At 40.1% G+C, this 22,535-nt stretch overlaps 1 protein-coding gene and 1 pseudogene across 15 annotated transcripts in view; one reads left to right on the forward strand and one right to left on the reverse strand.

The window, feature by feature from the left end:
* DENND1A (DENN domain containing 1A) overlaps window positions 1–22,535 on the reverse strand; it is a 504,146-nt gene that overhangs the window by 475,335 nt on the left and 6,276 nt on the right. The gene's annotated exons all lie outside the window — the stretch shown is intronic.
* Window positions 427–591, forward strand: LOC125083291 (40S ribosomal protein S29-like; annotated as a pseudogene).

The following is a 22,535-nucleotide window of genomic DNA, read 5'->3' on the forward strand; positions in this document are numbered from 1 at the left end:
AACAAAGATTAGAATGACAGATTTCTTGTCAGAAACTAGGCAAATGAGTGAACAGCAGAGCAGCATCTCTTAAGTACTGAAAGAAACTGACAACCTTGAATTCTATTCCCAGAGAATATTTCAAAAGTGAAGACAAAATAAAGATTTTTTTCAGACATTATGAATGCTGAAAGAATTCATCACCAGCAGACCTGCACTACAAGAAATGTTAGAAGTCCTTCAAGCAGAAAGAAATAACGGAAATATGGAAATATGGACCTCTACTAAGAAATAAGGAGCATCAAAAATGGTAACTATGTGAACTAAATAAGTCAAATGATCATCTCATTAGATGCAGATGGTTTCACTGGAGAATACTATGAAACATTGAAAGAATTAATAACAATTATACCTTTTGCCTTGTTGCATCTGATGGGAATGGGAAAAATGGGTCACCAGCAGTTCTACTAGAGCCATCTGAGGAAATATGGCCAGGGTTCTTGTTGCGTCTGCTCAAACCCACATGGTCTGATCCAGATACACACCCTCAATACATACCGCCAGTGTTTCTACCAGTACTCAAGGGATATAGGCTTCATTTAGTTGGATTAAATGAACTTCCTTGAATGGGTCATCCAAGAGACCTACTGAAGATACCCAAGATACCTACCCTAATGCTAACTTCCTGTACATAAAACAAAAATATTTCAATTAAAAAAAAAAAAGAATACCAAATTCTATACAATATCTTCCAGAAAACAGAAGAGGATGAAACACTCCAACTCATTATACAAGGCCAGTATTACTCTAATACCAAAACCAGACAAAGACAGTGCCAAAAATATAAATCATACACACACACACACACACACAATAGATCAATACCCTTTAAGCCACAAAAATGCTTACCAAAAAATTAGTAAACAGAATTCAACAAGATACACCATGAACAAGTGGAATTTATTCCAGGGATACAAGGCTGGCTTAATATTGAAAATCAATCAATAGAGTCTATGCCATCTTAAAAGGCTAAAAAAGAAAAATCAAAATTATATCAATCACAGAAAAAGCAGTTCATAAAATTCAAAACATATTCATGATAAAAATTCAGAAAACTAGGGATAGAGGGGATCTTCCTCAAGCTAATAAAGGACCTCTATGAAAAACTTACAGTTAACATTATACTTAATGGTGAAAGACTCAATACCTTCCTTCTAGGATTAGAAATAAAGCAAGGATATCCACCCTCACCACTTAGCCATTACACTGAACAGTTAAGCCAGGGCAGTAAGGCAAGAAAAACAAAAGGCATATGGGCTGAAAAGGAAGCAATCAATTTTTTCCTATTTGCAAACATGACCATCTATGTAGAAAAGAATTTTGAATTAATATTGAGATAATTTCATTCTCTTCTATCTACAATTCTTCCATTTTCATCTAACCTCCTTCTAAGGCTTTCTCCATGCACTCCTCTAATGGTTCAAAATCAAAACCATAGATTTAGATAGCTAAGGATATAAGACTTCAAAAGCAAAAACCAGGGGCGCCTGGCTGGCTCAATTGGAAAAGCATGGGACTCTTGAACTCAGGGTTGTGAGTTTGAGCCCATGTGGGATGTAGAGATTACTAAAAATAATAAACTTTTAAAAAGCACAAACGAAAAATAAATAAAATCTTTTTTTAAAAGGGAGGGGGGGTGCCTGGGTGACTCAGTGGGTTAAACCTCTGCCTTTAGCTCAAGTCATGATCTCAGAGTCCTGGGATGGAGCCCTGCATCGGGCTCTCTGCTCAGCCTACTTGTGATCTCTCTCTGTGAAATAAATAAAATCTTTAACAAGCACAAACCATAATGTGAAAAACTGATGGGTTTGATTACATCAAAATTAAGAATTTCTGTTCAAAAAAGGAATTTTTACTTAAAATGGAAATATTCTGTCCATTTAGGGGTGTGTGTGTGAGAGAGAGAGAGAGAGAGACCAAGACAGAGACCTATGGGAAAATATCCAGCATCATTCAATTTTAACAGCAACTCATGGAACACCAAAGTTCTATGGGAACATGGCTTAAAAACTGCTATGAATTGATCCATCACTAAGAAGCAAAATACAGGAATATTCCCTAAGAACATAAAGGGACCAGGATTAAAAACAAGTTGAGTCAGATTCTCTCTGCTAAGAATCCAGAACTGACTCTCAGAGCTGGCATCAGCTTTACCAGTTGTTCTAGAACTTAGGTCCATCCACTGTTTCAACAAAATCACCTGAGGAAACTTTATGAAAACACAGATTCCCAGGTCCCAAAGATTTTAGTTCAGAGGGTCTAGAGTGAGATCCCAAAAATTTTTTTAAGTTCCCCAGGTGATTCTGGTGAAGAGCCCTCGAGGTTTAGGACCCACTTAAATAACAATGCTTAAAACTGAAAGACAGAGGGAGACAGAAAATCCAATGCAAGAATCTGTATGGTCCCTGACAGACTAGAAGAGCCTAAAGGTTGTGGGAGTGCTTTAAAGGCCTAATTACAGTACTTAATTATTAGCTCCTGAGTAAGTGGTCGGGAGTGTGCAGGCTCTGTGTGACCAGTCATGGACACCCATTCAAATGTCTGCCATTTCCTTAACATCAAGGGCATTAACATAGTGGAAAACAACTTTGATTTTCCTAATGATTTTCAGCGATGGTGGGTCTGCTTACTCACTGAGGTAAATAATATCCGTTTTTAATTTAGAACATCATTATTTTTTTTTAATTTATTTGACAGATCACAAGTAGGCAGAGAGGCAGGCAGAGAGAGAGAGAGAGGAGGAGGAGGAGGCAGGCTCCCTGCTGAGCAGAGAGCCCGAGGCGGGACTCGATCCCAGGACCCTGAAATCATGAACTGAGCCGAAGGCAGAGGATTTAACCACTGAGCCACCCAGGCGCCCCTAGAACATCATTATTTTTCATGGTTTACCTCTTTTCTAGATTTACAGATAGACGGTAATTAATCAGACATTTAAACTTATCAATATAGGGAAAGGCATCTTGGAAAACCTAATGAGCCCAAGTCCACAGGCCCTTACTCTCAGAGAACTCCAAGACCAACCGGAGGAACAAGAAACGATCCACAGACTTACCAAGTAATGCTTCAGAGCAAAGTCAACATTAAAGCCAAGAACACGTACTGTAGAACAGCAAGAGACGAAAGAAGAAGTCCTAGAATGGTGAAAACTACCTGCTTGCTCTGGTTCTGGCAATGAACTAGCTGTGCAGCTTGGAGCAAGAAATGAGAGCCAGGAGGTCTAAAACATGAGCATGTGGGGACTGGCTGTAGCATAGCTTTAAAGACTTCCCTCTGTAGGATCCAATTTTCCCTCTATGAACAGATCACTAAGAAAGATCTATTCCTGTTCTGACATCTTGTAGCTCTAGCATTCTAAATCAAAGAGATTTGCAAAATCTTTTTTTTTTTTTTTGCAAAATACAAAGTCATATTTTAGTTGTTAATACGAAGGCTCATGATATTTATATCAAAATATTGATTCACGGGTGCCTGGTTGGCTCAGTCGGTTGAGCCTCTGACTCTTGGTTTCAGCTCAGGTCCTGATCTTATGGGTCAAGGGTCACAGGATGGAGCCTCACAACAGCTCCTACCCCAGCAGGGAGTCTACTTTGAAGGATTCTCTTCCTCTGCCCCTACACGCACACACTCTAAAATAAGTAAACCTTAAAATATATACACTGATGTAGACTACTACAAATGCTAATTTCCCAACTTATAAAAGTTCTTTGTCCTGATTATCAATTAGACAAATACTTAAGAGAAAGACCCCCTTTTTTTTTAAAGATTTATTTACTTTAGGGGAGGAGTAGAAGGAGAGGGAGAGCAACAGACTCCCCATTGCACAGGGAGCCTGATGTGGGGCTCACTCTTACAACCCTGAGATCATGGCCTGATTGGAAATCAAGAGTTGGATCCTTCACTCAGCCACCCACAAGCCCCAACATTCACTTTTCTAAGGCAGTGGTTTTTAGTGTAGACCAGAGATGTATCAGAGGCCTTAGGGGGAAAGGGAAGGGAATGAAAGAGATCCATCACATAGATCTACTTTTATGGTTTTTTTTGAAGATTTATTTATTTGAGAAAGAGAGAGAGTGAGCCATGCCCCAGGCTTCATGTGGTGGGGGTTGGGGAAGGAGGAGCAGGGAGCAAGCAGAGGAAGGAGAAGGAGTAGAGGAGTAGGGAGCAAGCAGGGGAAGGAGCATGGGGAGGGATGCACACTCCCCACCCAGCAGGGAACCCCACACTGGGTTTGATCCAGGGAACCTGAGCTCATGATCTGAGCTGAAACCAAGACTCAGACTCAACCTGAGCCACTGAGGCACCCCTACTTTTACTGTTTTACCTCTAAATTTTACATAAGTCTCCTCTGACACAGAGTTCCACACCTTAAAAAAAAATGAAAAATAAAACTCTAAAAGCATGTTTGCAAACAAAACAAACATGTAAGACAGCTATGTTTATTACCCAGTGTACCAGTGAAGAAACTAACGAAGTGCAGACTGTTCAAGTACTTGTCTGAGCTCACACATTTAGGAAATGAAGCTGGGACCAGAACCCAGGCATTTTGGCTCCAAAGTCCATGTTCCTAACTACTATGCTAAGCTCTACATGGCACAACACAGTTTAGAAAATGAGACAAAACTCTAACATGAATCTCTGAGACTCCCAAATGCATTCAGTAATAAAGATACTAATTAGGGGCGCCTGGGTGGCTCAGTGGGTTAAAGCCTCTGCCTTCGGCTCAGGTCATGATCCCAGGGTCCTGGGATCGAGCCCCGCATCGGGCTCTCTGCTCGGCAGGGAGCCTGCTTCCTCCTCTCTCTCTCTCTGCCTGCCTCTCTGCCTACTTGTGATCTGTCTGTCAAATAAATAAATAAAATCTTTAAAAAAACAAAAAACAAAACAAAACAAAAAAAAAGATACTAATTAGCATGAGAAGCAATGTTGTTTGCAACTGAGCCTCTAGACCCTTCAGCTTCTGCCACCACCAGCTACCAACACACAACACATAGCCCCCACGTGACAGTCACATTGACCTTCTCATCAGACCTCAATCACCTATGCCTTGCAGGTATATTTATCATGTGTTGAGCTAATTCCGAAGGGCTGGGAACTGTGCAGAGCGTTTTATATACCACACCTCCTTTTATCTACATGACAATCCTGTGAGGTAAGGAAGTCTTGGAGGATTTTACAAAATAGTCTTACAGAAATTAAATAGCTTGCCCCAAGGGCAAATATCTAGTAAGTAGCAGTGTATGAACTCAAACCCAGGTCTGCTGTGACTTCACAAGGTATGTTCCTGAGCACAATCTCCTTCCTAAAACGTGCTCTATCACCAAGCATCGTACTCACTCAAGATGCATCTACAACAGAGGTTGGCAAATAGTAGGCACTGGAGATATGTGCCGAATCAATGACTAAATGAAAGAATGCCTCCTCCCCTCCGGAGGCCTCTCTGACTCCCTCACAAAACACAGTTGCTCTCTCTACATTGTCACAAGACTTGTTTCAAAGCTCTACTATACAGGCTTCCCAGGAGCTAGTCCATTCTTTCTAGTTATATGTACGGAGAACCCACTAGACTGGAACTTTGTTTCACTTCATCTTTGTATTCTCAGCCTCTAACAAAAGGCCTGGCTTTTAACAAGCACTCAGTAAGTTTGTTAATTGAATGAATTTCCCTGAGGAGAAGGGAGATGAATAAGAGACTCATGATTCATATTAAAACTTCTTTTTCCTCAAGAAATAAACAACATTCAAAGCTGTGATATACTCAAATGTGTGCTCTATAAATATTTTTAGGTTTCAACTATCATCAGAGGCATCTAAATTTAACTCATTCAACACATATTTATGAGGAATCTAAATACACACATATAATGGCTCTTAAGGAGCTTACAGTCTAGTCAAGAAGATAAAACATAACAAAATGTGAAGGTAAACAGTAAGACATGAGCTGCCGTGAGGAAATACAAGACTAGGTGCCACAGAATTGGTAAAATAAAATGCTATGGGCTCGCAAGTTGAAGACCTCACCCTGGTTGCAGGCCATGGGTCTGATTACCTGTGGACAGTCTACAGTGAGGTCCTCAACAGTCAAAAGCAAAATGAGGGGGACAACAAGAGGACAGCGCAGTGTGTTTTCCATATAAAAGTATGTAATTTTTAAAACCACCCTTAATCTGACATGTTCTTCCTGCTCTTTGCTGTACAAATGTAATTTCTTTTTAAAAATGATGATGATGGGCGATGATCATTTCTTTGTGGTTCCACAAACCTTGTTTTTAAGATTTTAGTGGTGCAAAATTCCAAACATCTGTAAACTACTGAGCAAGGACATTCTGCGATGCCTCTCTTGAAGAGGGAGAACTTGAAGTGAACCTTGCAGAGTGAACAGGATTTGGCTGGGTGGGGAGGACAGGAGATTCGAAGCAGCGGAAACGGCCTGATAAAAATACAGAGGTGCTAAGTGTTCATATAAAGTCTGAAGAATAGTAACTAACTCGGGTTGAAACTTGGAAAAACTGCAGCTGTGAATTCCATTTCTGGCAATATGACAAGCTAAGTACAATTCTGATTCTCCACTGAAACAATTATAAATAATGGATGTTTTTATCTTCTCAACTAAATACACTGACGAGCTTGGAAGGAAATAAGGAAGATTCAGATGAAGAACTGAATGAAACTAAGAACCCAACAGGGTAAAAAGCAAAACACAAAAACTAGCTTTCCCTTCGAAGGCATTTATTTACATCACCCAATGCAAGATTCATTCTCCCAATTAAATGGGGCTCAAGGATTACAAGGCAAAAGTAACATCCAGCCTGAGAGAGAAATTATAATATATGCTCCTCCCTCCTAATTTAAACTGGGACTACAAAGGTGATCAAGATAGAAACCCATCCACATACACACACATCTCAGGAACTAAAATGAAAACAATTACTCTCAAAACTTGGCAATCTTCCTGCAAGTTCAACCACAACCTGGCCCTCACAAGGGATTGCTACTGAATGGTCAAAAACCTCAACCCAGGAATGCAAGTTGAAATGGTCACAAACTGAAAGCAGCCACAGAGGTCTAACAAGAAATACGTAAATCATCTCGGAAAAAATTCACTTCAACCTTAGCCTAAACACACACATACACACACAGTTCCAAGAAATAGTTCATGGGCAAAAATTACATCCCTCCGGGAAACAAAGCCCATAAATAAGAACCTGAGAAATAGAAGATGGCGGAATCGGACTTTTAAAGACTTCAGATATTGGAATTATGAGTTACAGGACATGGAATGCTCAATAAGCTTAAAGAAATAAAAGGATTAAAAATGAGGAAAAACTATGACATGATCAAGCAAAACTGAAAAAGAAAAAAGTATTTCTCAAAATAAGAAAAAAATAACTCAACAGTTGGCTAAGAGCAGAAAGGTCACAATTAACACAAACTAGAGATACAACCAAAGTGAATTAGTGAACCTACAGAAATTATACAGAACAGTGTTTAGAGACAGAAATTATTTAAAAAAAAAAAAAAAAAAAGAGGCAGAAGATAGGGATACCCGGATGGCTCAGTTGGTTAAGCATCTGTTTTCAGCTCAGGTCATGATGCCAAGGCCCCGGGTTCGAGTCTCACATCGGCTCCCTGCTCAGTGGGGAGCCTGCTTCTCCCTCTCCCTGCTGCTCCCCCTGCTTGTGCTCTCTGTCTGACAAGTAAATAAAATCTTTTGATAACTAAATAAAAATAAAAAGCAAAAGACAAAGATAAACCCAGAAATTCTAAGACTAATCAATATTCCAGAAGAGGTAAAGAGAATGGGGCACAACCCAAGCTGGTTTCAAGGCTCTATGTACCCTTTTTGGATTCCCATCTTCACTTAGTTCTTGGTATGAAAAGAGCTGAAAATTTTCCAAAACTGACAAGAGATACATATTCACACATTCAAGGAGTCCAATGAATGCAGAGCAGGATAAATAAAAAGAAATCTGGAAGTTCTGGTTCCAAGTAAAATACAGTCAGCCTACTCCACCTTGTCTCTCACAGCTATCAAATACTTCTGTACACCCAGGGTCAAACTCAAGGAGCACCTACGTGAGGGATCAAAAAAGGTAAACAAGAGTACATGCACTGGGGCAGAAGATCAGAATTCAAAATTTCACCCAATCAGTGATAAACCATACCTTTACTATTTCCTTTCCTCTGGTATCACTCAGCATGGACATAAGGCGGCATAAAAACTGGAAGTTGACAACAGCATAGACAGAGTTCCAGGAAAAGCACTCTATTTCAGGCTCAAGGAATGGGAAAGTGGGAGCATCTACAGATACCTAAAGCAGTGAGTGAAGAACCTTCCTTTCCAACCAGTAGTGTAACCCGAAGAGAATGGGGCAAATCCCAATTACTTATTTGTCCTCTGTGCCCTCCCACTGCTAGGTCTGGATCACAGATGTAGTCGTGGGAGGTGCACAGCAGAACAGGATAAATAAAGCCCCAGTGTTCTGGCCAGCAGAATTGACAGGGAGCCCCAGGGAACTGGGGAGATAATAGAAAGAGGGAAGCTCAGGAACATGACCCCATAAACTTGGTTTTGAACACCACGGCCCATCTCTGAGTCTATCAGGAAGGCATGAGGATGCCAGGTACTCCACATTCTTCCTAACACTTCCTAATGTAAGTCTCTTTAATTTTAGCCATTCTACGGGATGCGTCAGGGCTTTCTCAAGGTAGTTTTAATTTGCATTTTCCCAATGACTAATGATGCCAAGCATCTTTTCATAAGCTTATTTGCCATCTGCATATCTCCTTTGATAAAGCGTTCAAATCTTTAGCCCATTTTTCTTTATTAGATTGTCTTACTGAGTTGTAAGAGTTTATAAATTGAGTTTTTAGAACTCAGTGCCTTGACTTGTCATTTCCCTAAAGAGTGTCTTTGGATGAGATTTCATTGTGATAAAGTCTAATGTATCCATTACTCTTGTATAGTTTCACTTTTGTGTCCTACTTACGAAGGTAAATTTGACAGCACTTCATCCTAATACTGAAGGGACAAGTAATAGGAGAGATATGGAAGAGAATGCCTAGATTTCTGTCTTGCGGAATGAATTAATGCATTTAATACTGAGACCATTTTCTCAAAGGACATCTGCAACTCATTGTTAAACCAAACTGTCTCCTCTGGATTCCCATTTCTACTGACATCCCTGCAGCATTCTACACTATATAAGTCTCTTCTTTCCCCCAGGTTCAAACCTTGAACCGTGCTTTGCTATATTCAGCCTGAAAACAACTCACAGCTTCATTTTCTTCATTCGCACCAATGATTTCCAAATCTCTATGCTCTCTTCCTAGTAACAGTGGCACCCAATATTTACTGGTGGCCTTACTCGATGACAGGCACTAAGCCTATATTCTAAATGCCTGTTGCATTCTTCTCCTCAACCTTATCATTAGAGTCAACCAAAGCCACTCTTCTTGACCTCCCTGCCAGTTCTCCCTCCTGACTCACCAGTTACTGTTCATGAGGTTTTGATGCTCCCAGATTGAAAACCTTGATATTGTCACCTTTTACTTTACTTCCTCTTCTCTCCCCCATATTAATTTAATAGTTCTCCAGTTATGCTACTTAAAACACTGCAGGTTTAGGAACCACGCTGAAGTGCCAAAAATGGCCACTACTCAATTTGCATGAAAAAAAAATGTAATCTAATTTAAGTTTTCCTACCATAAATTTTTCTTAAGCCTTTCTCACTCCTATTCTATTCTAAAATATAATATAAAATAGTATCTGATTTAGGGGGAAAATGTAGTTTAACATTTAATATATAAATATTTCAGAGTATTCCACACAATACCATTACTTTTAGTACCCCATCACCTGAATGGGTTTGAGCGCCACTGAGCTAATAATGTACAACTCCTATTCCTGCTAAATTGTTCCTTCCTACGCAATATGAAACTTTCCCAGTGAGGAAGTCAGACCAAGGTGGGAAAGGTGAGACCAATTTGCCAGAGAAAACATTAAGAAGTAGGCCATCAGAACTCTCCATAAATTTCTTCCTTTTTAATTCCAGGCTGTGACTGCCCGTCCTCTGGCACCAAAGAGAACAGCCGTCTTACAGGTAGAGGAGAAACAACCTTCTCCTCAGTGATCAGTATAAAAATAAATGACTTTATATTGTAGTCACCACAAGTGAGGCACACCCAGGCTGCATCCTCCACATTCTGGACTTTCTCTGCTGATTCTCAGGATTTACTCCAGGAATAAAGCATAACAACATTAGCCTCAGAAAATAAATACAAATATTCATAATCCCAAAGGGGATCTGCCAAAGCCACATGATTTGGGGATCATCAGTTATTTGGAACAATCACAAATAGTGGGGTTAAATATCTGAAAAGACTACTTATTGATTATACTCTTTTAAGATTTTATTTATTTATTTATTTATTTATTTATTTGACACAGAGAGAGAGAGAGATCACAAGTAGGCAGAGAGGCAGGCAGATAGAGAGAGGAGGAAGCAGGCTCCCTGCTGAGCAAAGAGCCCAAAGCCGGGCTTGATCCCAGGACCCTGAGATCATGACCTGAGCCAAAGGCAGAGGCTTAACCCACTGAGCCACCCAGGCGCCCCTGATCATACTCTTTTAAGATGAAACCAAATCAACACCAAACCTCTACACTGTATTAAACATTCATTTAATTATTCAGTTTGTATTAACTGAGTACCTACTATGTGACTCATACTGTGTAAGTCACTCAAGGTTTAACAGTGAACAAGGCTTTTACAGTACCTGATTTCATGAAGTCTGTAGACCACAGGAAAAACAAGAAGAGTAACAGTGAACTGACCTGATCAGGTCAACCCTTGGAAGACTCACTGTGGACACTGTACAGATAGCCCTTGGAAGACTCACTGTGGACACTGTACAGATAGGACTGGAGAGAAAAAGAGTGGTAAAGAACCCAGTCGGGAGGAATCACAGCCATTATGCTGAGAGTATGGTGGCCTGCCAAGAGGACAGCAGTGGATAAGGAGGAGAGTACATGAATAAACAGGACCTGATATCTGGATTTAGGAGGTGAGATGTCTCCAACATCTTACTGATCTTTCTCTCCCTCCGGCCCTCCATCTGCCTACTTAGGATTTATGAAATATCTTTAGTTCTCACTACTCACCACTCTGTAACTGACTCCCTAACTATCTTTAGCTCCCACCTCTCCAATGACCTTCAGGTCCAAAATTTCAACTGTCCCTGGAGAGCACCGCATGGATAGTAAACTCACACTCAATAGAACCCAAATCAGGGGCGCCTGGGTGGCTCAGTGGGTTAAACCTCTGCCTTCAGCTCAGGTTATGATCCCAGGGTCCTGGGATCCAGCCCCACATCGGTCTCTCTGCTCAGCAGGGAGCCTGCTTCCCCACCCCCTCTCTGCCTGCCTCTTTGCGTACTTGTGATCTCAGTCAAATAAATAAATAAAATCTTAAAAAAAAAAAAAAGAACTCAAATCAAAGCAATAAAAAAAAAAAAAATCAAGCCCAGAAAATCTCTACTTCCTTCTTTTTTAATGCCAGCACTGCCACCTTTTCCTCTGTCACCCTGGCTACAAACCCTAGAGTCATCATCTATCTGGTTGTGAAGACTTTTTAATCTTCCGATACGTACTTCTTAACAACTCTCACTGATAGCTGGATTCTTAAAGACATTGTGATGCAAACCAAAAGGAAATATTCAAATATCAATCCTCATTACCTCTCTTCTATTATAATAGGTTAATTGGTCTACCTGCCTTCAGTCACTGTGCCCTTCAATTCTGGTTACACTCACGGTTCATACACACGTACTTTAAATATGGAGAGCCACTCAATCTCTTGAATTATTTTTAAAATGAGTTATATTGGTTATAATAATTACACACAAAAAGCACAGTGAGAACAGAGACAAGAACAACTCTAATGGAGTATACTTGGAATTTTCATTTCTTCTATAGGTGATCAGAGTTCAGAATAGGAGAGTATCAGACAGTGAGGGAATAAAATTTTACCTCAGTAGCACAGATGCCTGCTAGTCACTAGGAATATGACTGGAACAGTGAATATGAACTAGTCCTTCAGATACAAGATCTGAGAAGGGGACCTGACAGCCACTGAGGGCACAAAGAACAGTGCCCATGGTAATCCACTCGCCTTGCTTATGGCAAACAACAAATCTAGATAGAGCTCACCTTGCTCAAGGGCATACAGAAAATAAAAGACCTTTTAAAAATACTGCAAATTGAGGAATGTGAACATCGTCTCTTAGAAGTATGTATCTCTGGGGGCGCCTGGGTGGCTCAGTGGGTTAAGCCGCTGCCTTCGGCTCAGGTCATGATCTCAGGGTCCTGGGATCGAGTCCCACATCGGGCTCTCTGCTCAGCAAGAAGCCTGCTTCCCTCTCTCTCTCTCTGCCTGCCTCTCCGTCTACTTGTGATCTCTCTCTGTCAAATAAATAAATAAAATCTTTAAAAAAAAAAGAAGTATGTATCTCTGAAAATGATTAAGAAATATGTTTGAGGAAACTGGTATCCTTAAATAGAACAGAAAAAACATGACTTTTACAAAACAGGAACAGAAAGCTACAAGAGGATAAGAAAGACAACAAATAAGAGCCTTTAAAAAAAAAAAAAAAAAGGATGGAAGAAAAAAGAATAACTCCAAGGAGAATAAAAATGCATACCATTAGACACGTTACCCATGGTATTGTTGCCAAAATGTTTTTTTGTTTTGTTTTTAAGATTTTCTTGATTTATTTGACACAGAGAGAGAGGGAGAGCGCGCACAAATAGGCAGAGCGGCAAGCAGAGGGAGAAGCAGGCTCTCTGCTGAGCAGGGAGCCCAACACCGGGCTTGATCCCAGGACTCCAGGATCATGACCTGGGCTGAAGGCAGCCACTTCACTGACTGAGCCGCCCAGGCGCCTCTTGCCAAAATGTTTAAACATGAACTTAAGCATGAGAAAACAATGAGACAAATTCTAAATGTGAGAAATTCTATAAAACAACTGGTCTGGATGCTTTAAAAAGTCAATGTCAGAGCCAAAATGTGGGGGGCAGAAGAACAGTTCTAGATAAAAGGGAACAAGAGACAGGACAACTACATGCAACATGTGATCCCTAACTGGACCCAGGCTCAAAACAAAACAGCTGCAAAGGACACAACCGGAACCGGGAAAATTTAAATACGGATTGTTTGTTAGATACTGTTGTATGAATGTGAAATTTCTTGGTGGTGGTAAAGAATCCTCATTATATATACAGAATATAATTGTTCTTAGGAGATATGCACTAAAATACTAACAGATAAAACATCATGGAGGCCTTAACTTGACATGAGATTATGCAGCCAAAATAAGTAAAATAAATATAAGTACATAATGGGGTGGGGGTATAGGGAGGGATTACCTATCCCCTCATATTACAGGGAAACACTGATAAGCATTTCCCTATTCCCACTGCTTATGAGTAATACTGAATTTTCCTAAATTCGACACTCATCCAAAAAGCTGCACTGATGACTTTCTATACTAAAAACCACACCACTTCTAGTTTAAAATACAATCCTCTTTCCTTTTTATGAGGCCAGCATGACCTTGACACCAAAATCTGACAAGAACATTACAAGAAACAAAAATTACAGCCAAAATCTCCGATGAATATAGATGTGACCATAAAATAAGTATCAGGAAACTGATTCTAGCAATATGGATAAAAAGGATAATATATCATGACCAAATGGGTTTATCCCTGGGATGCAAAGTTAAACATTTGAAAATAAATGTCACTTACATTAACAAATGGGAAAAATCGTATCATCTCAATAGATGTAGAAAAAGTATTTGATAAAATTCAACCTCCATTCATGACTAAAGTGGCAACCCATAAATAGCAATTAATGCAGACCAAAAAACCTCCAAAAAAGAGTCAGCCAAAGAGCAAGAAAAGGGACACCCTGAAAAAGTGAGAAAACTCAGGGGAAAAAAACCACCAAACATCAGCCAAACACCACAGAAAAACCTGTGTGGTTTTTCCACTCAAGCCAGCAAAGGACAAGCAGGGAAGAAACCAAATTTCTATCTTGGCCAGGCTGTAAAGAAATTAAGTCAAATAGGGGGCTGGGACTTTCATCATCCCCAGCAGAAACGAGGACATCCTCACTGTGGTTTCAGTGGAGAATGTGGAGAACCTGGACTTCCACTCTCCTGTGGCAGTAACTGAAGCCGTGGCGAGAGCAGCAAAAAGGCACTACTCTGGGGCGCCTGGGTGGCTCAGTCAGTTAGGCAGCGGACTCTTGATTTAGCTCAAGTCATGATTTCAGGGTCCTGGATCCAGCCCCGCATTGGACTCTGTGCTCAGTGGAGATTCTGCTTGAGGATTCCCTCTCTCCTTCTCCCTCTGCCCCTCCCTTCTACTCACATGCATGCACATATGCACTATAAAATAAATAAATAAATCTTTAAAAAAAAAAAAAAAAGGCACTACTCTACCCAGCCAGAGAGCTATCAGTGGAGTCCTCTCAGAGAATCAGAACTCCTACCCACCACTCATAAAAGGGAATTTCTCACCCTGGTGCTAAGGAAGCCTGAACAAGGAATCTACACACATACCCCAAATGGCAGTAAGAGGGCAAAGTATTCCCTTCCCCTTTGGAAGCAGGGTCAGAGGAAGCCAGCTAAAGACAGTAGGAAACTTTCTTCAAAGTTCTGGAGGCAAATTCTAGAGCCTAAAACTCCAGCAGCATACAAATTATCAACCAGGTTTGAGAAAGCAGACATTTTTCAGACATGGAAAAACTCAAATGCACCCTTTCTACAAGTCCACTGCTGTGACTGTCTCCTATAAAAACTGGAATATGAACTCCGGCAAATGAAATAAAATAACACAGGGGCCAGGAAATAATGAAATAGGAGCATGATGAAGGGACATTCCAGGATTACAACAATGTAGCTAACTTTGCACAGATCAGAACAGGAAGGTAGGAGGAAGCCATCAAGAGGGGGGAAAAAAAAAAAGAAAGCCTTTAGACTGCAAGTATTATTTTAAGTTTGGAAAAGATTAAGGATATGATAAAGCAAATAATGCAAGAGGCGAAAAGGATTAGAAATGCAGGGAGGGGCTGCCTGGGTGGCTCAGTGGGTTAAGCCTCTGCCTTCAGCTCGGGTCATGATCTCAGGGTCCTGGGATCGAATCCCACATCGGGCTCTCTGCTAGGCAGGGAGCCTGCTTCCTCCTCTCTCTCTCTCTACTTGTGATCTCTCTCTGTCAAATAAATTTTAAAAATCTTTAAAAAAAAATGCAGGGAGAAGGGGAAAATGAGACTAATATTTAAAAAAATCAAAATCCAAATACCACTCTTTCTTTTCCAGTCTCAAGCACTTTCTGAACTGCGGGCAGCAATGCAGACATGGCAAAGTCCAAGAACTACATACCACACAGTACCAAATGGCACAGAATGGTATCAGTAAGCCCTAATCATAAAGATAGGTTAAGGAGGTAGAATCTAAGTTCCTAGGAACTTTAAACTTTTGTCAAGAAACGCAAGAAGGCTCTAAAGAAGATGCAGACCAATAAAATAAAATTAAAGCCATCAAGGCTTTTGCCAAATTCAAGGCCCTAAAAGGCATCAGTCTCAAGTTTGAGAGACATGCCTCCCCTCCCCCCAGCCTGGGTTTTTTTTTTTTTTTTTTTTTTTTTTTAAGATTTTATTATTTATTTGACAGAGAGAGAGAGAGATCACAAGTAGGCAGAGAGGCAGGCAGAGAGAGAGAGGGGGAAGCAGATTCCCCACCAAGCGGAGAGCCGGATGTGGGGCTCGATCCCAGGACCCTGGGATCATGACCTGAGCTGAAGGCAGAGGATTTAATCCACTGAGCCACCCAGGCGCCCCGGTTTTGTTGTTTTTTTTTGTTTGTTTGTTTTTTTAAGAGACACACTTATTACAACACTGCCAGGGCACCAGGCTGTGTTGGTCTGAGGCTACTAACAAGGTCAAAGTCAAAGCCAAGGCTCATGCTCCGAAAAGTGCCCCAATCCCCACAAAATGTGCAAAGTAGAGCCTTCTGTCTGCCAACATGAGGATGGAAGGACTCATGTGACATCTTTTTTTTTTTTTTTTAAGATTTTATTTATTTATTTGACAGAGATCACAAGTGGGCAGAGAGGCAGGCAGAGAGAGAGAGAGGAGGAAGAAGGCCCCCCGCTGAGCAGAGAGCCCGATGCGGGGCTCGATCCCAGGACCCAGGATCATGACCCGAGCCGAAGGCAGAGGCTTAACCCACTGAGCCACCCAGGCGCCCCCTCATGTGACATCTTGGGCTACTCATCTATACAGGGTGGGTGTCCCCTTGTGCTTTTTTGTGCAAATAATTGCAAAACTAATCTATATATTAGAATATAGAATATAGCTTTTAATTCTGGATGGATTATAAGAAAAAAAGTTTATATGACCCTGATGTTAAGAACATTCTCCTTCAAATGGGATGGCACTACACCAAAAAGGAAGAAAAGGTTATTCCAGCACACTACTTGGCCTATGTTGAGTATTTAAATACTTAAAATAACATTTTTATTTAAACACTCATAATAACATTTAATTCTTAGACTTAACCTAAGGAAAAATAAAGGACTTGGTTCTGGCCATGGATCAGAACTAAAACAACCACATAAAAGTAAAAGTACAGTTTAGAGAAACTAGAAACAATAGGTATCCTTCCTTTAGAGAGTGGAGAATAATGAAACACTGTTGAAGGTTAATGGAATAAAAAGGGTTAAGTAACAATGTCAAAATAAAACCATTATAAGAATTAGAAATAACAGAGGCACCTGGGTGGCTCAGTCAGTTAAGCATCTGCCATCAGCTCAAGTCATGATCCCAGGATCCTGGGATCGAGCCCCACATGGGGCTCCCTGCTCAGTGGGGGATCTGCTTCTCCCCCATCCTATGCACCTCCTCTGTATTTGTGTTATCTCTCAAATAAAATATTTTTTTAAAAATTAGAAATTATAGGGGCGCCTGGGTGGCTCAGTGGGTTAAGCTGCTGCCTTCGGCTCAGGTCATGATCTCAGAGTCCTGGGATCGAGCCCCGCATCGGGCTCTCTGCTCAGTAGGGAGCCTGCTTCCTCCTCTCTCTCTGTCTGCCTCTCTGCCTGCTTGTGATCTCTCTGTCAAATAAATAAATAAAATCTTTTAAATAAATAAATAAATAAAAATTAAAAATAAAAATTAGAAATTATATAAATAATATATTAAAACTATATATTAGTATATATACCAATATATATAATACATATGTGTATATATTTATTTAAAAATATATAATACCCTAGAAGAGGCAAAGAATTACTGTAAAGGCATGCATCATCTTTCACTTCAGGGAGTCAACAAATACTATCTAAAGTTAAATTAAGTGAGATCTACCTAAGGGTTATGGGTTAACATTCTAGAAGAACTAGAAGTAAAATTGTTAATACAGGTTCTTGGGGGGATACAGTACAGACTCAATGCTCTCCATCATCAGTGCTTACAAACTATTTTACCATGGGCATTATAACTTTGATTAAAACAATTTTAAAGTCTGACAAACACATTCCATTGGTGAAGCTGTAAGGTAACGGGCACTCTCATATGTGGGACTATGTACCGGCACAATCCCTGTGGAGGGGAACCGGACACTATTTAGCAAAATCACATATAAGTTTGCTCTCTGATCCAGCAATTCTACCTCTAAAAATCTATCCCAATGGTATAATAGTAAAAATATAGAAAGACACATTTATAAGAATATTCATTACAACACCATTTGTAATAACAACACTGGAAGCGATCTAAGCGGCCATCAGTGTAAGATTGTTTGAATAACCCAAAATCCATCCATCAGAGTACTAACTGTGCTGTCCTTAAAGAGAAATGAGGATGCTCGCCAGACACTGCTAGAAGTGATCTCTCTACAAACTATAAAATGAGAAAAGGGAAGGAGAGAAAAGTGCATTCAGAATGCTACCATTTACCTGAGAAAAGGTACTTCTATTGGTGTCACTGGAAATCAGCACTTTTGGGATAAGCACTAGGAGATTCAGATACAAGGGTGAGGAGGTTAAATAGAAATGCTATAGTCTGGAATCGGAAATATCATTACGAACAGTCTACCTTTAACACACACACACTTATTTCCTAGTGCTGACCCCTGGAAAACCCTGGAATAACGGCTGACCTAGCAGCAAAAAAACTAAACAAAGACAGTCCCAAAACCCAGACTATAATCTCTAACACCAATTCCCACCAAAAGGAAGCAAGACTCCTTAGAGAAACAGAGGAATACAGGTCTGGAGCAGGAAAAATAGAAGACAAGCTCAGAACATCTTGTCCTACCAAAAGGCAAGGGAGCTATTTTAAAAACTACTGGGATCAGGATCCTGTCAAAAGGATTCTAGAAGCTAACATGAAGAAGCTGTCACTAGACAAAGATAAGACAAATTAAACATCAGTGAGAACTATGGTAATCCAAATATAGTAAACAGGTTTAAATCTATGTGTTTAAGTCTTGGCGGGGGAAAACAGTCATCTCTGGAAAATACCAGCAAACTCAGTTTGAAAAATGAAGGGCATCAAATATTTAATCCTACTTTTCCTGGATGAACTGTACCTCACAGTAACCAAACAGCAGATATGGGCAAGTTTTTCTATATAGACATACTGTAGCTAGTATGAAGAAATGATAATGTAAAAATCACCATTTTACAGCCCCTAATAAAAAGACCAGAGAGATAGAGATAATCAGATATAATGTCCCTACTGATGAAAATACCTATCACCACATTTTAAGTATTCTTGCCAAGAAAAGAACTTGAATCTGATCAAGTAACTAAATCTAACTACCAATTTGTAGGAAATAAAGGGGACAGGACATTAAATTAAAGAGGATGCAGTGTAAACTACATAGGACAAATAACATACTTCTTCAATAAATAAATTGCAAGAAGGAAAAAAGACACTTACCAACCAACTGCAAAGTATGATCTTACTTGATTTAAGCAAATCAACACTAAAAATATACATAATTAGAAAACTCTGAACATATTTGATGATACAAAGGAATTTTTCTTTAGGTGTGATGTCATTGTTATGTTTTTAAAAAAAGAAAGTCTATCTTTTAGAGACACGTATGGCAATATTTAAGAATAAGATAGGACAGAACGACTGGGTGGTGCAGTCAGTTGAGCAACTGACTTGGTTTTGGCTCAGGTCATGATCTCAGGGTCCTGAGATGGAGCCCCAGGTCAGGCTCTGCACTGCTTAGGATTCTCCCTCTCCCTCTCTCAAGATCTCCATTCTCAGCGCCTGGGTGGCTCAGTGGGTTAAGCCTCTGTCTTCGGCTCAGGTCATTATCTCAGGGTCCTGGGATCAAGCCCCACGACGGGCTCTCTGCTCAGCAGAGAGCCTGCTTCCCCCTCTCTGCCTCTCTACCTACTTGTGATATCTCTCTCTATCAAATAAATAATCAACCTTAAAAAAAAAACCCTCCTCTCCCTCTCTCTGAAAACAAAACAAACAAAAAAAAAAAGAATGAGATATGATAGTCAGAATTCACTTCAAGATAATCCAGGTCTGGAGGACAGGAGGAGTTATAGTCAGTTATCTATAAAGGGAACTAAATAAGCTATACATTAATAAGTGTTTTAACACTGATGACCATTTGAGGGCTCATTGTACTATTCTCTCTACTTTTGTAGACGTTCAAAATTTCCCTTAAAAAAGTCTTAAGAACAATAATTTTAAGCACCCAGGAAAAAGAAATGAGAAGTTACGTTAAAAAGACTAAAAGTGGGAATGCCTGGGTGGCTCAGTTCGTTAAGTGTCCGACTCTTGGTTTCAGCCCAGGTCATGATCTCGGGGTTGTGGGATCAAGCCCTGTATCAGGCTCTGTGCTCAGTGTGGGGGGGGTCTGCTTCAGATTTCCTCTCCCACCCGCCCTAAATAAAATCTTAAAAAAAAAAAAAAACTAGAAATGAACAGTACCATCAGCTAAACAAAGAAATATAAATGATGCAACTCTTACGTAGAACTGAGTAAAAATTTTCAGATATTGTTTGAGAGGAGAGGCATCAAATGTTAAATACTATTGTTCTTACTCACATGCTCTTCTTATCTAAGTGGACTTTAAGCTTCTTTTCTCCCAGCCAGCAAAAGGAATAATGCTTTGCATATATGAGGATGACAGAACTTCAAATAAATTCAGTAAAATATACAACACATCATACCTAACATACTCACAAAGAAGAAGCAAATACTTTCTCTGTGGCTTTAAAAAAAAAGCTATAAAAAGGAACACTTGCTTTGACCTTGATTCCAGGGGTTCAAATAAGTGTGCCCATCCTCGCCAAGCATTGTTAATGACAGCTGCCGTTTACTCCACAATCATTTCTCTGCTGAAGGTGAGATACAAGATTGCTTCTAATCCTTACAACAATCCTACAGGTCAATTTATCAGCTTCCTTCTACAAAAAAAAACAAAAAACAAAAAAACAACTGAGGCTGAGAAACTTGGGACTCCGACAGGGACTGCGTGTGTCTCCAAGGCCCACATCCCCCAGCTCCTCTCACACGCTGAGCACAAGAACTGTTTGCTTGGAGTCAAACAGCATCTTGCTCTAGACGGGTTTCCTTCCTCCTGTTTATTCAAACAGACTCGGCGAGATCAATGAAACATCCCTGAAACCTTTCCTGCGGCTCAAGTGAGTTCGAAAGTTTATTTTTTTCTCTGTCTAAATTGAACGTGGACGGATTTCCCTTCAGCAACCTGGCTCAGCCCACTTTAAGTCTTACTCATCGGATGAAGTACGCACATTCACCAAGGAGCCCTTAAAGATCTCCTCCTTTCTCACTGCAGACTACAACGCCTTCTCCCAATTATAACTTTCCACTTTTCCTCAGAAAAAGCAAACACATTACATAACTGGCCCTCACCTTCCAAACACTCACTTATAACTTTGCTAACCTTGGCAAGTCATCTTTGATTCTTCTCTTGCCCCTTACATGTACTTTGTCACCAAATCCTGTCAATTCTACCTAAAATCTCTCCCCAATCTTTCCCTTTTCTTTCAACAACCAAAACCCCACTTCAGGCCTTGATCTTCTACAGCATAAACACAGGTCCATAAACCAGCGGTCTCCAATTTTTTTTCCATGCATTCCTTCCCATCAAAAAATTTGAGCATACATCTGATACACATATATTTCTAAACTGTGAGAATGTCTTACTATACTTAGACATTCGAAAATACAAAAACAGAAATTTTGACAATTGATATAAAAACAAATATAAATTCTAACATTTTTTTCGCACCCCAATGGATCATCTTCTACAGGCCAGAGTTAGCATAGTTCTATACTAATGCTGCCAGAGTGATCGTCCTAAAAACCCCAACCTGATCGTATTACGTTCCCAACTCAAATCTTTCAGTGGCATCATGTTCCAGTGGCATAAGCTTTTACTTTTTTCAATGCCATCTCCTCTAGCCCTTATTCACATGTCCTGTATTTCTGCCATACCTGTCTTTTACACAGTTCCCTCTGCCTACAAATTCTTTATTTTTGACACCCATGGATTTCTATGTTAACAGTATCTCCAAGAAAAAAAAATACATTCTAAATACTGTAACCAATTTACAAAATGAACTTTGGGAATACAACCTATCTTTTCTATAGGAAGTCAAATATTTTGAACATACCTTTTGTTACTTCCTTTATAGGGCTCCTTTTCAAGTCCTAAATACTTGGAAAGAATGGGTATGGATTCCAATAAAAGTCAAGGAGACTAACTTTGTTTTTATTTTCTTTGGTTTATTTTTCTTCCTTGTTTATCTTTCCATTTCCCAACAAAATCCTTTTAAGCAAAAAGGATGTTGTAAATCCAGAGATTAGTTCCCTCTAGGGCCAGGAAAAAGGCTGAACCTTTGCAACGCACAATGAGAACTCCAGCCAGGAGCTTACACACAGATGTGACAGCCTGACACACATTTTTCTACAACACTCCAGGTTTACCTTCCCTGTTTCAACTTCCTAGCTGCTGTGCAAAGCCCTCCGCATTGACTGCAATGACTAAGATTAGAATGGAGTTGCACCAATACATTATCCAGAAAAGTCATGAAAATTCAAGTGACTGACTTTGGGCACTAATAATGGGGAGATCAGTCTCCAGCAAGACTCTCATTCCACCACCCCAAGTTTTTGTATGGTCTTCCATGGGGACTGGCAGGGGAACACTGCATGGTTAGAGGAAAGAGAAGAGGCAGTATTGGGGGCAGGAGAGGGGTTAGGTAAACCCCTAGATGAAGGACATCACATTTCAACTTCTGGTCTTATCCCACAGAAGGGAGACAGGTCAACTCTGCTACGTAACAGGCCTTACAAAACAAGCAAGTCTGTGGTGCATTTTGGTAATGGGATCCTATGATGAGCAGTCCAAAAATAAGACTGAAAAAG

This window comes from Lutra lutra, chromosome 13 (genome assembly GCF_902655055.1).
Source record: "Lutra lutra chromosome 13, mLutLut1.2, whole genome shotgun sequence".
In the NCBI taxonomy this organism is placed as follows: Eukaryota; Metazoa; Chordata; class Mammalia; order Carnivora; family Mustelidae; genus Lutra; species Lutra lutra.